This window comes from Agelaius tricolor, unplaced genomic scaffold (genome assembly GCF_023055355.1).
Source record: "Agelaius tricolor isolate 1412-34295 unplaced genomic scaffold, bAgeTri1.0.p SCAF_7, whole genome shotgun sequence".
In the NCBI taxonomy this organism is placed as follows: domain Eukaryota; kingdom Metazoa; phylum Chordata; class Aves; order Passeriformes; family Icteridae; genus Agelaius; species Agelaius tricolor.
The window spans coordinates 24,189,826-24,203,202 of record NW_027269267.1 but is presented as its reverse complement, the minus strand read 5'-3'; the positions used below and the strand labels follow the sequence as shown (position 1 = coordinate 24,203,202).

Sequence of the window (13,377 nt, the reverse complement as noted above, 5' to 3'; positions counted from 1 at the left end):
TAATTGTAGAGGTTGTTGCTGAAGGTTGATGTTGGCCAGCTTTCAGGCACCCACCCAGCTGCTTTCTCATCCTTCCTCCTCAACAAACAGACAACAAGATGAAAAAGGTCATGGATCCTGATAAAGACAAGGAGATCACTTGCCAATTATCAAAATGGACAAAAGAGACTTGATTTAGGGAAAATTATTTTCAATATTTGCAAATTAGAGTAGAATGGTGAGGAAAAAAACAAGACATAAATGAACCTAACCCTTCTTCCCAGACCTTCCATTTCCCTCCTTCATTATGATTCTTCTGGTTCCTTCTCCCACCCCTGCAGGAAGATGGGGGAATGTGATTTGTGGTTAATCCATGGACCACAACCAGTTTCTCTGCATCAATCCTTCCTCCTAAAGCTTTTCCACTGATGCAACATGAGTTCTCATAAATGGCTCCAACATGGACCCTTCTCGGAGGCTGAAGGCCCATGTGGGCCCTCACTGGCTGCTCAAGTTCCTTAAGGCCAGGTCTGCCCACTCCACTATGGGTTTCTCCATGGCTGCAGTCTGGACACCAAGCTGCTCTGGCATGGTTCTCCACGGGCTGCAGGGAAACACCTGCTCCACCGTCACTCCTGCCACAGGATGCAGGGAAGTACCTGCTCTGTCACTGTGCACTTCCTCCCCTTTTTTCTCTGACCCAGGTGCTCACAAGGTTGTTTTACACATCTTTTTCCTCTCACTGCTGTTTTCTGTATTCTCCTTTCTAAAATACATTTTCATAGAGGCCCCACCAGTGCCCAACTGAGGGGCTCAGATGTGGGTACAGAGGGTCCACGGAGTCAGCTGGAGCAATGTTTATCACAGGGCAGCTCCTGTTCCCTCCCCATACCCAACACCCCTGGCAGCCCCACCACTACCAACACCCAGTGCACTTATTTACTGACAAATAGGTTATTTCCATACATCACACCAGTCTACTCAATTCCTCACTCTCCCAAAGCAAGAACAGAATGTACAACACCTACATTCACTGGGAAAAACAATAAACTGAGTTCCCAGTATAACTGGGGACAGCTTCTCCCTGATACAAGCCACTGCAGAGCACATCAAACAGGACAAAGAGATTCACAAGAGATTGGCAAGGCTCATGCTAAGAAAATTCCACATCATGCTTAAACCAGGTGATATTATACAGACAATCTTCAGACTGGAATAAAGACTACAAAGAAATGTTTTTGTTTATTTAGAGAACAAAATGTATACAAAATATAGAAATAGCTTAATGTATTCATTGAGGAACTCTAATACATAAATTCATTAGGGAAGCAATAAACATAATGCATAAATTAATTACTTTGTGCTTATCCTCATTAAATGCTGCTTAATGAGTTAACAAGCTTGAAAAGCAATGACAAATTGCAAAAGTGCATGCACATGATTTCTTTTTTTTAAATAAAGCAGCATGGTAGTTCTGGATACAGGCTGGTAACATTTATGCAAGGTGATCTACTTTATCTTCTAGCCTTCATGAGCAAGCACCTTCTGCCACAAGTTTTGAATCTGTCAGAAAAGTATCAACTTTACAAAGTTTGATTGTTGAAAGTACTTGTACTAAGTTTCAGAAATTACCTCCTCCTTAAAATTAATTTTGTACAAATTAATTTGTATTACAGGACACCCTAGAGCTTGTTGGGAAATATTAATCAGAAATCTGTATGGCCACACACGCATATGTATGTGCACACACAGATACACACAGAATGGGAATATATTGCCACATTTGAGAATTATACTCAGGCTTTTGTGGCCTCTCATTGTTTGAGAATGAAGAACATGTAAATGCCTGGCCACAATCACAAACTGGAAAGAGGCCAGGTAGCACTGAAGTCATATCCAACACCACTTTTTGATGGGGTATGAGCATTCCAGCATTAACTGAGCTGTGTTATTAACATGCTATGGAAGACTTGGTGGCCCCATTTGTCATGTCACAGATATAGACTGCTTATGCTCTCATTTTCTGCAGCACAAAGGCTTAAAGTGCCATGTTCTATCTTGTTATTTAAACAAAACAAAAAAAAAAAAAGAAAAAAGCCACAATACTCATTTTTCACTTGCTCTCTTCCCATGCCAAAATTGAGAGAAGGCAAACTGCATCCCAGAATACATTAGTCATATTGATATTATAAATGCCTTTATTTTAACATAAAATATAACATCTTCAAATTATTGATGCATTAACTAAGCATAATTCAGTGAATGTTTCAAAACACAGTCCTCTCACCTTCCCAGGACACCCACCATTCACAGTGAAACTACCAGTGCTACCTTGATAAAATATTGAAAGCAATCCTTGACCTTTGCATGAGCAAACATTTCCCAGATAACCTTGGGATATTACTCCAATTTTTTCAACTCTTAAATTGATTTTTTTAACTCCTTAAAATTTAAGCAAAATAATCTAATTCCTCTTTGTAGGGACAATAAAAAGATAGAGTAGTATTCTGAACAAAGACTGTCAGTCCTTTTCAGGGATTCTCATTCCTTGGATTATGCTCCTTTTTCCAGGATATTAGTGTGCCTAATTCCTGATTCCTTGAGAATCATGAGCAATATCTAGAAAATTTCAATGCCCTTGATTACATACATACACACATCAAAGCATTTTTCAGTATCCTCCAGAATGACCAATCCACACAAGTAAGATCTCAGTATCAGTTGTCAGCATGAGAACACTTTTGAAATAAAATCCAGAGGAAATCAGCAACCAAAGCAGCATCAGAGAAAGCTACAATATTAATCTTGGATCACATTAAATGTTTTGCATTGCTATGACAGCATCACATCATAATAGCCTCACAAATACAAAAAGAAGTACACTTCACAAGAAGGCATGTGCTGATAGTACACAGCTATCAGAAATTCTTCCATTAAAAGTAAATAACTCTGTAGCCTGATGTTTAAGTAAACCTTCAACTATTTTAAAACCTAGTCACTCTGCAAACAAAATTGTATGTCCATCAATCACACCAAGTCTTTTCAATTGATTTTGGTCACTTAAGACTAACTCACAAAGGATTTGGAAGTCACAGCACAGCTAAATGCCATCTCCATGATTGGATAAAAACGTGTATTAAACAAATCAAGACATACTCATGTTACAAACAGGTCCTCAAGAGTTTTGTGCTGACACTTAGGCAATAAGAGAGCTAATGAGAACTGCTATATTCTGCTCAGCACTGTTTAGGATACTAACAAATTAACTTTAGATGATTTGTCATCAAGTCCCTGCAGGAAGAAGCTACACTATTTAGGGGGAAGAAGGCAGCATACAAGTCTATGGAAGTCCTTAATCCCAGGCTAACTACTGTGATAATAGTAAAAATGATACTAGAAATAACATTTAACAGGAAATAATTTAAACAATTTATTTCAGTAATAATCATGTATTTTTTATTTATTGACAGGCACTTTAACCTTCATTCACGTCTTCATTATTCATTGTAGTGTTTTAAAAGAACAGTATTGAAAAGGAATTTAAATGCCATTTGAAAGAGAAGGACCACAACTATGGCTTTCCAAATTTACACAAAATAGCCAATGGAGTCACAAAATAAAAAACAGGTGGAAAGGGATGAGAGTGTTAAAGGTTTCTTTTTGCTGTTTTCCTTTAATCTATCTTGTTATCTCACTTGTGAACCATTATGTATGTGGAAGAGAAAAGGAAAGGTCAACAGTGGCCAGTGGCAGCACCAGATGGGAGCTGGAAATGGTTTGTAGTTTTCAGCTGTCAAATGTTGGCTAAAATGTAATAAGTGCCAATATGAAATGGTCTGCAAATCTGTAGCTTTTTTAAAATTAGCAAGAAAAAATGAAAGCTTTTGAGAGAGCAATTCAAAGTCTGTTATATTATTATAGTTATACATAAAGTATTGCAAGTTATTCAATCTCACTGGTTTCCAGGTTAGCAGAACTCCCACCCATGTTCTGTGCTTAAACACCAAAGCAAAACAGCATTCTGCATCACACTTGATCCACTCCCCCTTAAAATACCCTGAATGACTTTTCTCTGTGGCTGCAAAGTCTTGTGAAAGTAGACATCATCAATAAAAGGAGACTAAATAATGTATTTATTGTTTCAATGGTATCCATGACTTGCCAATGTCTTACCAGCAATGAAAGGCAAAAATGTAGAAACAATACTGGAAAGATGCAGGAGTCACCAAGTAGCTGATTGTGTAGCAAAACTACACAAATATTTTCTGGCTTTGGGTCCCATCGCATGCTTTATATACAGAACTGTAACTTTTGTAAAATAGATGTGTCCTTCCCAGCAGCAGGCTCCCTGTGAGAACTGTGTGTGCTTAAAATGAGAAGGAATTCACATATGCACACCCAGCCCACTAGCAGGACCTAAAAAAGAAGAGGATATGTTTCCTCCACAACTGTGAGCTCAGCAAATATACTGCAAGAGCAGCCACAACACTGCTGTCCTTTCTGAGAAGATGAGCTAACATTTAAGCATGGAAGGGCCCATCCTTAGGCATTCCTAAGTGCCAGCTTCTTTAATCAGCACTGATTGAAACCTTTTGGAATGCACACAGCCATCCTACCAGTGCCACCACACTCCACCACCTCACACTGGCCTCTCAAACATTCTCATTCCCAGTGTGGAAGAGGATGCTTGCATTGAGTCGAGAGGCAAGGGTAGATGACATAAGTGCCTATGCTTGTCTTTCTGTGCACATTTTTTGGATTTCTAGACCAGACAACTGGTGCAAACAGCTACAGCACACTGCTGTGGCCCATCACCCTCATTGTGCATCACAAACCTGACCAGAAGACTTAACCTGCCATGCAGTCACTGCATTACACAAATGGGTATGGCCATGCATGGCTTGACACACCTACAGACAACATGAAGCACTGAATAACTGGCTTTGTCCCTAAAATATAGACCAATATTTTCCTTTCATCCTGTTTCCAAGGCACAGTATGTTCTGTGGTACTTGCTCTTGAATTGCTGACAAATTCAGTCCTACTAACTGGAACTGAACTGACTTTTTGGAATCCTATGGATTTCTCTTGAATTACAGTATTTAAAATAATAAGACCTAGCTAGTATGATGATGGCTTACTATATAAAACAGAAATGGAATACATTCTTAGCTAATGAAACTCCTCTGATTTAAATTTTGTCCTCTATCTTATTTGTCCCTGTAGACACTACCTAGTTTCCCCTCACTCTTCTCATCTGATAGACTAAAAGCTTTTGGGGAGCCATTTATTGTTTGTCTGTAAAGGCCACCAAAGCCCAAAGGTTCTGAAGTGCTACCAAATTTCAATGTCCACAGCAAATAATGAGGATCTTTGACTGCACTTTCTAGCAGACACAATTTGCAGTAGCTGTATTTAAAACTATCATTGAGAAGACTGTTTGAAAGTAGTGTTTTCCTTTCTTGGAAAAGTATATAAAGAACTTGGTCAGACCATCTCACTCTGTCTTCTTGCACTGTTGGGAACCAGATTAATTACTGACCAGGTACTCAGGTCAGTACTGGAACACAACTTCCCTCTGGCCCATGGAGAGCTTCAGCAGCAGTAGCAGTGAATGCCACAGCCAGCAGGACGCTGCCCAGCTGCTGTGGGCTCTGCCTTTGCGTGCCCAGGATTCCTCTTTCTGCAACAACTGCACAGCTCCCCTAATCCAGGGCCTTTTATTAAAGCTTTTTAAGGGAAATGTAACATCAACTTCAGACATTCTCTGTCTGATTAGAAGTTGAGGAAATATGATGGTGGGACACGGAGAACATCACCAATACAAAAGCAACCAGTCCTGCACCAAGGAAAAAAAATTACTTTTTTTGGAGGAAACAAACAAACAAAAAAATACCTTAGGATTCTGGAAGGAAATAGCTGCAGGAACTGAGTATTAATGCACACATAAAATCAGAAAGCCTGATTAGTAGTTACACCAAAAGATGAAACACACAAAAGTTTTACCCTGTGGATGAAAGTCACCATGTGCCAGCCTTAACTCACTGGGATAGGATTCCTCACCCTGATAAACAATTTTGGTCTCAAGGCACCAGCTGTTTATTGCACTGCCCTGCAGATCTTGTGTGCTGTTTGTGCACACATTTCCTTTCACAGGGGGAAGAAAGTATATGTGTGGAGACATAGAAAAGATAATTAGATACCAAAATCTCAGTTGATACAGATTTGGGGTAAAATTACTGATGGCTGTCACCATCCACTTAGAGTCTCTTTACTGATAGTGCTCACATTAAAGCCCAGCTACATCTGATATTCAGGAGTGGTTCCAAGCCATTTCTATCAGGAAGGAGGGGTTCGTTAAAGGCAGAAGACCTCCTGTGAGAGTGCTAGAGAAATGTCCCAGGCAGAGGAAGCCAAGCTTGGCAGGGTCTGTGCCTGTATCATTGGTCCAGAGCAGACCCTGAAGCAAATTAGCCAGCCAGCAATGCCTTATTTACCCCCCTGTCCCTCTCCACAAGGAACTACTTCTCCAGCGCTGGTAGGGATACTGAATTCATTAGCATATATGTGGTGTGAACAATCAGGAGACTTGAACCTGGGACTAAAGTGAGAGCCAAATTATTTGACACTAAAACACACTCAGTGAGGAATAGTGAAAGGGCTTAAGGAAGTACCGGGCCACTTGACATCAAAAACAGTATCTGTGGTAAGAAGCAGAAGCAGAGCAGAGTAGCTTGCAGTGTTTTTATATCCTTTCCTTTATATGGCTGTGTTGGCACACTGGGATGTAGACGAGCATGTCCTGCTGGGAAAGGAAGAGATGTGACAGGACTGAGGAATGGTGAGCCCAGGGCACGATCTCGCATGCTGAAGCGGCTCTGGCTGTTTTGCATTAAACGCACATGTCCACACTACCAGGCACACAGCAGATCTGCCTATGGATCAACCATTTTCTTTTGCAAAGACAAATAAGCAAAAGATTAGTTTAAAAGCCTGCTACAACTGTGGCACAATAAAAACAAGTGTCAAGCTTTTAGGCTTAATTGCTTCGTCAGTTCAGTCAGGGAATAAGGTATTCTGAGCCTGAGAGCTTGTCTGGTTTTCCAGTTATATCTATTTAACTAATAAGCAGATCTCTCTCCAGACCTTATTTATATTATATTATTCCAATGTGGATACAAAGCTCCCCATCCTCCAAAACATTAAAAACCTAGCATTTAAAGAGAGAAGATTATTAAGTCTTAATTCTGCAAAACATAAACTGCTTTCCAGTATTAAGAATTAGTCAAATTTATCAATCTTTGGGAAGAACAAGTTTGCTCATCAAAACTGAGACAACACTTGAGAGACTTTCTCTGAGGAGAAAACTGTTATGGACACCTGCTTGATGGGCCAGGATATTCTCCACCAGGTTCTCTGCCCAACTGAAACACTACATGGATTACCTGGAGACAAGCTACCAAAAACATCTTTATCCTTGTAAGGCCACGCTACATTTCAGAGCAGCCTTATGGCTGCTCCAAGTTGCACCTTATCATCTGTGTTTATAAAAAGCTGCCTTGGCTATAAACTGCAAGAGCATACGGCCAGTAAACCCTGGCTACACCCCGAGGCCTCCTTTCCATCCTCTGAAGGCCAAAGATGACTGTGGTATAACAAGATTCAAGAATGCCTTCTCCACTAGGTAATATCTGAGCAGAATTTGATCCTACAGATGCCCATTCTAGAGCCAGAGTCATTTGGGTTTCAAAACCTGACTATAACTTTTTTGGAAAACACTTGACACATTTTGTCTTTGCCACCATGTAAAAGTACTACTATTTCCTTATAGACATTGTCCACACAACATTGTCATAGAAATAAAGCTTTCTATAAACACTAGAAGTTAGTGGTTCTGATATCCTTAAGGGTGAATTTTCCATAAAAATCTTGCTCCAGCACTAATTGCAAAATTAGCAAGAAGCTTACGAGTAATTAGATTGGGGTGTTAAATCATGAATGTTCCTTAAATAAAACTCCTAATTAGGACACACCGCATATTTATCTGCAATCTAGATCTGACAAACAGCAAAAACTTTCCTTTTCTAGCTGATATCCAGGACACTGCCAGGGAAGTATCAGGTACTCACAGTACTCCCTTCAGGAAGGCTCCTTTGACTTTGACAATTACAGGCAAGGATGCCTGTGCTCCTCCACTTTGTACCAAAGCAGACTGGCTTAGTAGAGACAGTCATGGCTGTAAATCCAGGTACCTACCACCACAAAGGCATTCATCTCTCTCTTCTGATGGCACAGGAAGTCTGGGCACTTGCTCAGATTAAGCCTCCGTGATGGAATTTAGCTGCTGATATCATAAAAATGTAAATCTATCAACACAATCCCACCTTCTACATGGTATTTCTCAGACTCTAAGATAAATGCAGTTGGATAGATGCTTTTGTTTTATTGCACCTAATAAAACACCACCTGACACAAACACATCTCAACTGAGAATTGATCCACAATAAACTAGTGCAATACAAACAGCAACAGTTACAAGCTTTTTACAGCCCCTTTATACCAAAGGTACTTAACTGCTTCAAAACAAGCCCCACAATTACACTGACATTCCACATATCCTGCAGGCAGTCTTTCCAAACATTTTCTACCTTGTTCTAATTTCAAAACAAAATAATCCATTTTCTCAAAAGCAGATGCACAGATTTTTAGGTATCAGAACATTTGGTTTACACCAGTTTATTTCAAGTCCACTGAATATCATGTCACGTGAACACAAAATTCCTATTTGCAAGAAACATTTCACCCCCAGTTTGACATTGACCATCATAAAAACCAATGTCTTTTGAACCACAAGCATATCTTTCAATTACCTGGATTTTACTGTCTGAAGTGGTTCTGTTCTATGCTTATGCTGCAGAACTTTTTCTCCTGGCAACTCAGCTGAGAGGAACTTAAGCCTAAAAGCACCAGAAAAATTAGCATGGCTACCATAGTGCCTGTGAGACTTTATTGTCAAGACTGTTTAATTAATTTTTAGTCCAACTTTAAGTGTCCCTTTTTATGTAACACCACAATAATGAGCCCATTAAAAAGATATATATTTGCTATATCCCTTAGAAGAAAAACTTAGTTATCTCTTCCTACAGCACAAGGCAGCAAACTATATTTTTGGTAATATTTTTCTGCTATTGAAACTTATAATAAACTCAATTGTTTTGCAGTGGATACATTCAACCTTTTGTATTAAAATATTGATTCAGGCTGATAGAGTTCTGTTCTGACTGAAAGCAGGTTGGGTGTTTTTTCAGAAAGAAAAAGTTTTGCTGAAACAAAAGCCTTTCTGCAAATGGTAATGCAAATCTAGTATGTAATTGAGGGGGAAAATGTAATGATCACAGATTTCAGCTACATTACTCAGTAGCTGAGTCTTCATATTGACACCATCAAGACCTGAAGCCAGGTCAAACACTTCAGGTTACACACTTTGCTTTTATGATCCCAAATATTTTAAGGAAGAGGAAAATCTTCCCCTGACCAAACTGATATAATGTTTGCATTAATACCTCCAGGAATTAGAAACTGATATTTTATAGTGAAACATTTAGAGTGAATAAAAGCTAAAATCCATTATCCAACCCTCCTCTTCTGCATGTGTAATAAGACATGCCAGGAATATACACACTTATAGTCATGAATCAGAACATGATTTATTAATAATTGCTCCACCAAAAGGCTGTGTGAGTACTTCCATATATACACAAATATTAATGTTTATTTGATTGTTGTGAAATGTCTCAAAAAAGCTAAATGTATTAACAGCTATGCTTGGCACCACATGAAACACACAGCTTAGGGAAGATTAACACATCTAAGTGCAAAGGTTAGAGTTAGATGCCTGCCAGGATGTTTTTTTCATCTTATTGAGACAAAAAATATTTGTCATCTTCTCCAGAAAAACTGTACTTCACATGAACTTGGCAGAGTTGTAAACCAGCAAGTCTGTCCCAAAAATGGGAAGTATCTCCAGTAGCTGCTGTTGTTGCCAACATGTGACAACACAATATACCCAGGTACCAGCAGCTGCATGCCCAGCTATTGCTAACTTTGTGCAGGATTACAACATTTTTATATGTTCACTAGCTACAATTATTTTAATAACAGTCAGTAGCAGAAAGAAGGTGAGGTGGCAAAAACACAACTAAATGTGCAAGTGAGGTTTGCTAGACTATGACCAGAAAGACATTAACAAGTCAACACAGAGGACTGAGATGTAACTGACAGACTCTACAAAGTGGACCATGCTGCTTTATTGAGGCTGAGTTTTTTCATTGTTGGTATTGTTTAGTTTTTTGTTATGTTTTGTTGAGATCAAGTCAGATGACAAAATCTCTATTTTGTCACTTTTTTATAAAACTGGACAAAGAAATCATGTTCATGAAAATCTGAATAAAAGCAGTATTCAGATTGGAAGAATATTTTTTCTGCTGCATCTCACAATTGAACAAAAAAACCCTTTTCTGTGTAGATGTATATTGAAACTCCATATTTAAGGAAATCAGCCTGAAGTAACTTGTTGGTTAGGAAAATCGGGTGAAACAGAAGAGGCTGATGTTCAAATCTGTAATTAAGCTCAGGGAAGTATCCCATTTATAATGGCCATTTACCTTATGTTCACTTTGTCAGAGCTCCATTGTCTAAGGTAAGAAATCATTCCCTTCCAAAAGAGTAAAAATGTTGTTGGTCTGCTGTTTCACGACAAAAATATTTTAAGGCAGCTTTAACCTGGATGTCCATTTTCCTTGATATGACATCTTGCATAAGCACAGTATTTTATAGATACCTTCAAGCAGGGATCTGAATTTAGCACTAAGATCTTATTTTACAGGGGTGAATGCCAAATGCTTTTCATCTCATTATGCTGGTTTGAAATAACAGTACTACTTAAAAGTAACATAATGACAACATAAAATGCAAGAGCTCTTTCAAAGCAGTGAAATAAACCATGATGGTCAGTTGCCTCAACCAGCACTACAAATTCCAAGCAAATCAAGCTCCATTTAATTCCTACTGTACAATTACAGAATATATGATACCCTGTGTAGACATATTTAAATAACTCTGTACACTTCCAGCTGGAATTACTTAGATCTCCCACTTCAAAATATTTTGATGTTTATTCTTGTTACACATTAAATACAGGTTCTGCACACTATAAACATTATTGCTAGTACTTAGAAAATTATTCCATAATCAGGAAAGATTCAATTCATAATGAAAACGTATTATAACAGACAAAAAATATATAAAGCCAGTTGTTCTCTGGAAACTGAGCTCTGGCCTAACCTATGTAAAATTAGACAATTGGCTTCCTCTCTGTTCCTTCCTCTTACAAATTGCTTGCTGTACCTGTGTCATCCTTTGAGGCCGAGGACTGGCTTTCTCTTTGTGTAATGTGATTTGCAGCTGGGATTTCTGAATGCTGCTACAACACAAAATTACTGCAATGGTTCAGAGCTCTGCTCTACCAATCACCCTAATCCCAGTCTTTACTGGTACTTTTAATGGCACCCCTGCTGTTACAGAACAATAGCCCACTCAAGAGAACTTGTCCCATCACTTTGAGTCTACTGTAAACACACACATATATACATGTACTTCTTACATAATACCCTTTTTTCTTGTTTTTTCTTTAAATAATCAGGCACATCTCAGATGCTGACAATGGAATCTAGAATGTTTTTACGCTCACAAAATCATTCCCGTAGCAAAACACCACATAAAAGGGCTACTATTTCAGCACTGCCCCCACATTTTTTGTATAATATACTGATAAAGGGATAACAGGACTGTAAGTGGAATACATAGGAGAATAAAAAGCTCAACAGGAGAATAGTCTCTTATAAAGTTGTGGGAGCAGGAGTCGAGAGAAAACACGGTCTGCCTGAAATTCTGCCCAGGAACAACCCACAGCAGGAGACAAAGTTCCTAAACTGACTGTGTAAGCACCTAAATTGCATCATACCTCTCCTCCTGAAGCACACGTGATTATCCTGACACTCTGTTCTCTATCTTGCCAGAGGGAAGGAAAAGTCATTTTTCCCCAGAGCGATCCTCCAGATCAGGATCCCACTGCCAGCAACCCCAGCCCTGGGGTAAAGCCAGGGCTGCCGGTATCCAACCTCGTACCCGCAAGTTTCCAATGGCGAAAGTCGGGAGCAGGAAGGGATCCAGCCCGGCTCGGCGGCGCTGGGGACAGGGGCTGAGGAGCCACCTGAGGCGAGCTGGCGCTGGAAACCAGCCCGGCGCTGACATTGCTCTGGAGTCCTTCTGTCACCCACTGGGGAGGCACACTGCCACAAAAGATCGGGATTTAACCGACTGACACTACCGATGAGAGAGAATGTTTATCAGAAAATCTCCATCCAGCTGCCTGTCAGCACAGATTTCCACCAGCGGGGTGGCAGGACCGCGACAGCCTCTCCGCCCCAACCAGGGGCTCGGGAAGGGCAGCGGCGCGTCCACAAAGGGGCTGGTTAAAGCCAGGTGCCCATCTGAGGGAGCCTGGGCGAGTTTTCTGCCCCCAGCACACAATGAGCACCGCGCTGACCCCCGGGCTCCCCCGGCTCGCTCCCCGCCGGCAGCGCGGGCGGGTCCTGCCGCCCCTGGCGGAGCCCACCGGGGCCGGGCACGGACACACGGACAAAAAGGAACCCGGAACAGATGCAAAAGCACACACACCACCACCCTCCTCGCTCTCCTAATACTCACAAGAGAGCACCAACCAAGCCCGTCAGCAAAAGGCGCCTCCTCATCAGCCCGCTCCCGGCACGGGAGACCTGCGGGGCATCATCCCCCGCCGCCCTCATCCTTCCCTGCCCAGGGCGGCACTCACCTCGGGGGGACGAGGCCAGGCTGAGGGGCCGCCCCTGTGCCGGTGCCGGGCAGCGGCGGGGCGAGGCGCACTTCCACTTTCTCTGGGGGTCTTTCTTTGCCGAGCCGAGCCGAGCGGAGCCGCGCCGCCTCTGCCTTCCCCGGCACTCCTCCCCGCCCGCCCCTCACCGCCGCCTCCCCGCGATGCGAAGCGAAAAGAAGCAAGGAAGGGAGGGAGGGAGGGATGCGGAGCGGTGCCCAGCGGCCGGGCCGGCCGGGGGCGGCTCTCCCGGCACCGCCCCGCCCCGCTACCTGCCCGGGCAGCCGGGGGCGACGCGGCGGTTCCGAGGAGACACCCCGCCGAACCCCCCTCTCGCATCCCTCTGCTTCCCTTGGCCGTGCTCACCTGCCGTGCTCGGAGCTCACTGGGCCCCGCGGGGCACGCCGCAAAGCGCTGCTGCTTTTTCGGGGTTTGACATGCTTTGTCCGCCCCTCTCCTTCGATAAACTGCTCGAAGGAAAAGGTCCG

At 41.7% G+C, this 13,377-nt stretch overlaps 1 protein-coding gene across 2 annotated transcripts in view; it reads right to left on the bottom strand.

The window, feature by feature from the left end:
- Positions 1-13,030, bottom strand: part of MYO16 (myosin XVI) — a 359,080-nt gene extending 346,050 nt beyond the window's left edge. Inside the window, exon 1 of one of the 2 annotated variants that reach the window (XM_071430590.1) lies at positions 12,872-13,030. The gene's annotated coding sequence lies outside the window, so the exon portion shown is untranslated. The other variant, XM_071430592.1, reaches the window with a different exon arrangement.
- Positions 13,031-13,377: the final 347 nt, after the last annotated feature.